The sequence below is a fragment of the Podarcis tiliguerta genome, assembly GCF_965153285.1.
Source record: "Podarcis tiliguerta genome assembly, chromosome: 17".
NCBI classification, from domain to species: Eukaryota; Metazoa; Chordata; class Lepidosauria; order Squamata; family Lacertidae; genus Podarcis; species Podarcis tiliguerta.
The window spans coordinates 3,206,252-3,210,989 of record NC_139550.1 but is presented as its reverse complement, the minus strand read 5'-3'; positions in this window follow the sequence as shown (position 1 = coordinate 3,210,989).

The following is a 4,738-nucleotide window of genomic DNA, read 5'->3' as shown; positions in this document are numbered from 1 at the left end:
TTGGGTCTTGTTCATAGTCTTCATTTTTTATTATAGGCTGGCCTGCGTTGGTTGGTCACAGCAAATGGTGTTTTGGTCCATGAACAGGCCTTATGCCCTGGATCTGATGTAACAAAATACCGTATTTTTTGCTCTATAAGACTCACTTTTTCCCTCCTAAAAAGTAAGGGGAAATGTGTGTGCGTCTTATGGAGCGAATGCAGGCTGCGCAGCTATCCCAGAAGCCAGAACAGCAAGAGGGATGCTGTTTTCACTGCACAGAGATCCCTCTTGCTGTTCTGGCTTCTGGGATTCAGAATATTTTTTTTCTTGTTTTCCTCCTCCAAAAACTAGGTGCGTCTTGTCGTCTGGTGCGTCTTATAGAGCGAAAAATACAGTGCATCTTTTTTTCTTTTGGAGGGGGTATTAATGGAGATGAGCATGTCTTCTGCTTCTAGGAAAAACTCACCAAAATCTACTCCCATTTTCTAGTAGCTTTGCCTTGTTTTTCTGCTTGCTCCGTGAGCCATTCAATTAATTCATCAGAGTGAAAAGCAGACCTGGCGTCCTCCAAATTTGTCCACAGGGTTGGTATCCTGCTCACATGGCTTTCTGTGCCTTCTGCATTTGTTACGCCAGGCCTCTGCCTCCCTCACGCGGGCCAGGACAGAATCGTAAAGTGCAGTTCATTTTCCCTTCTGCTACTAGGACTGGAAAATATCTGGTTTTCAACACTGCAATATATCACCAGCAAAACAGTGAATTATTGGTACATCACAATGTCTGAAATAAGGATGGAGCTACGCAGAGGCATTGGCTGGCTACACTGTTCTTCCTACATTGTGATTTTTGCATAACACACACAAACACCATGATTTGTGATATATTGCCAGGTCAAAAATTATGAAACCAAGATCACAATATGGATTTCAAACCAGTTTTGGACAATATATTGGATCTATCGCCCACCCTACCCAAAAGGTTTTGGCACCTGAGGCAGCCCCGCAAATGGTGGCCCCATTCCCTGTCAATGAAGAAGGGACTGAGGGAAGATCTACATCAGGAACAAGGTGGGTGGGGAGGTGGAGATTGGCATTGAAATCTGCTGCCTTACTGGATCCTGCCACCTGAGGCGGTTGCCTTGCCTTGCCTCTCAGGTGGGCCGGCCCTGCCTGCTATGCTAAAGGAGTATTATACGAGAGAGACTTCTGCCTGGTCACGCTTGGGCTTGTGTTACAAAACTGAATTTTACTTTTAGGCACAGTCAAAAGTTAGAAAGATGCCCGCTGTATTCAGCAGAACTTAAAAGTGTAGTGAGTAACAAAATGATTCTCAATAGGGACAAAGTGATGGTGCTGCTATCTACTGCTGTCATGCAGGCCTTGTATCTAAAGTGCTCATCACTTGTTTCCAGGGCCTTGTTCCCTATAGAGTTGTATGAGCTGGTGGATCAATACAGCTGCAGAGCAGAAACTGTCCTCTGGGGTGGGGATCATGTCTCTGTAGTGACATGACCCCCACCATATACATATACATATGCTGTATATGGTATACACCATATACAGCATACAGAGGCCCTCCCCTACAGTATTTCCATTGGCTGGTTCTTTTAGTTCAGGCATATTATGACAGCTATTCTCTCAGTGTGAAAGGCGGAGGTTTGAAAGGACATCCTACTCTTAAATAGTTTTAAGTACAGTGGTACCTCGGGTTACATACACTTAAGGTTACAGACTCCACTAACCCAGAAATAGTACCTTGGATTAAGAACTTTGCTTCAGGATGAGAACAGAAATTGTGCTCCACCGGCATGGCGGCAGCAGCAGGCCCCAATAGCTAAAGTGGTGCTTCAGGTTAAGTACGGACCTCCGGAATGAATTAAGTACTTAACCCGAGGTACCACTGTACTAAATTTCAGGTGTCTGACTAGCAAAACGGGGGTTGCAGTGGGGGAGGCTTTCCCTTTACTTATATAATAAATGCTGTATTGTGATTATAAATAGGCCCCATGCATAAAACAAAATAGATTCCTCCCTATAGCGCAGATAAATGCAGGAGCTAATGCCACATGAATTTTCTAAATGTTTATTCTCTGCTAAATGAAATTCTGCACCAATGCAATAGAAACTCAATTCCAGAAACAGCTGCAATTATGCAAACACAGCACATTTCTTCCATTCTTTTTAGTTCCCCCAACTTCTATGCTGTTCTGCATCATCTCTTCTGCCTCGAGCCTGCAAAACCAGGGGTGGTGAGCTATGCAGGAGTGGGAACACTTTCCAATCACTGGAAATTCATGCAGTCAAGATACCCTTCTGAGGTTTCAGCAGGCATTGCAAATGCTCTTAGTCAGATGTTCAGAGACATAAGCCCTATAAATGTGCTGTCCCACAACTGATCTGCTTTACTATGCTTCTAAAGCTACTCAGACTTACAGAGAAATAGTGTGGGCTTGATCACCAAACTACTTTAACTGTGAAACCTGAATCCCTTCCTAAATGTCAAGGTATTTGCCAACTCATTGGTAGAACGGGCTCTATTATGCAACACCAGGCATTTCCCCATGTTTATGTTGGAGATGGGGATATTTGGGGAGAGTGCTGATCTGATCTGGAAAGGTTTTCCTTGTGGAAATGGTGTAGCTAGAATTGCAGGCTGTATGGAATGTTTTCATGACTCTACACAGGGCAAGTGGGGCTTTATTGTGTTCCACAGGTTGAGCAGGTGGGTGAAAGCTGCTCTTTTTATTCCAGGTTTTTATTTTGCAAGGCTGCCCTGGGCTGAGATCAAAATATGAAACGGATGATGTGCTGGGCCCTGTTCCACAAATTGCCACACACGGGAAGAGAGCCTTCTAGAAGCCACTGTTTTATGTAAGACATTAAAACAACACGTTGTGCTGCTGGGCATTATCTTAGCAGTACAGAAGAAGGGGCAAATTACAGAAAGCTGGGGTTGAGGAAAAGGGGTGTTGACTGCTGGTTGGCAAAGGTGAACAGATTCAAATAAACCCTTACTAACTTACCAATCAGGGACACGGGTGGCGCTGTTTAAACCACAGAGCCTAGGGCTTGCCGATCAGAAGGTCGGCGGTTTGAATCCCCGCGACGGGGTGATCTCCTGTTTCACGGTCCCTGCTCCTGCCAACCTAGCAGTTCGAAAGCACATCAAAGTGCAAGTAGATAAATAGGTACCACTCCGGCGGGAAGGTAAATGGCGTTACCATGCACTGCTCTGGTTCGCCAGAAGCGGCTTAGTCATGCTGGCCACATGACCCGGAAGCTCCCTCGGCCAATAAAGCGAGATGAGCGCCGCAACCCCAGAGTCGGTCACGACTGGACCTAATGGTCAGGGGCCCCTTTAACTTTAACTTACCAATCAATGCAGATCAGGCTTTCGTAGGCTGCTGTAAGTGCATATTTTAAACAAGTAACAGAACTCGTCTGCGCATTTCAATTACACATGTTGCTTGCAGAGCTGCTTAGAAAAAGAAAATGTTTTGCTAAACTAAAAGAGAAGCAGGGGGAGGGAGGTATTCTGCAGAATTACACAACTCCTGGTCCATCCTGGCTCCTTTCCAGAACCACACCTTACCTGTGAAGTCAGACTGTTGGTACACCTGGCTGAGTAATGCCCACTGACTGATAACAGCTCTGCTGGGAGAGAGACAGAGAGAGGCCTACCTGGAATTTTGACCTGGGACATATATTAAAGCAAGGAAAGCATGTATTTTTACCACTGAGCTCCTGCCACCATTCCAAACATAATTCAGATCAGCTTCAGCTAACTTATTTTTAAACCAGCGCATCCCTGCACTCAGCTCTCACCTGTGGCTCTTAGAAGGTGTCAGCATGTGACAGTGGCCACACCTTTGAATGGCTGGCTAAACCAGGTGAGGGGAAGTGATGGGTCTCAAACCTTACGTGCATTAGCGGCTTATTCTGCACGCAAAGACAGACTGGAAGATTGAGCAGACCAGACCAATGGTGGGTCCAATGGTCAAGAAGGCAGTTTCTGCACATACTGTAAAGGGAAGTGATGGTCAAGCGGGGTTTGTCTACCTGGGAAGGTAGAATCATAGAATCATAGAATCACAGAGTTGGAAGAGACCACAAGGGCCATCGAGTCCAACCCCCTGCCAAGCAGGAAACACCATCAGAGCACTCCTGACATATGGTTGTCAAGCCTCTGCTTAAAGACCTCCAAAGAAGGAGACTCCACCACACTCCTTGGCAGCAAATTCCATTGTCGAACAGCTCTTACTGTCAGGAAGTTCTTCCTAATGTTTAGGTGGAATCTTCTTTCTTGTAGTTTGGATCCATTGCTCCGTGTCCGCTTCTCTGGAGCAGCAGAAAACAACCTTTCTCCCTCCTCTATGTGACATCCTTTTATATATTTGAACATGGCTATCATATCACCCCTTAACCTCCTCTTCTCCAGGCTAAACATGCCCAGCTCCCTTAGCCGTTCCTCATAAGGCATCGTTTCCAGGCCTTTGACCATTTTGGTTGCCCTCCTCTGGACACGTTCCAGTTTGTCAGTGTCCTTCTTGAACTGTGGTGCCCAGAACTGGACACAGTACTCCAGGTGAGGTCTAACCAGAGCAGAATACAGTGGCACTATTACTTCCCTTGATCTAGATGCTATACTCCTACTGATGCAGCCCAGAATTGCATTGGCTTTTTTAGCTGCCGCATCACACTGTTGGCTCATGTCAAGTTTGTGGTCAACCAAGACTCCTAGATCCTTTTCACATGTA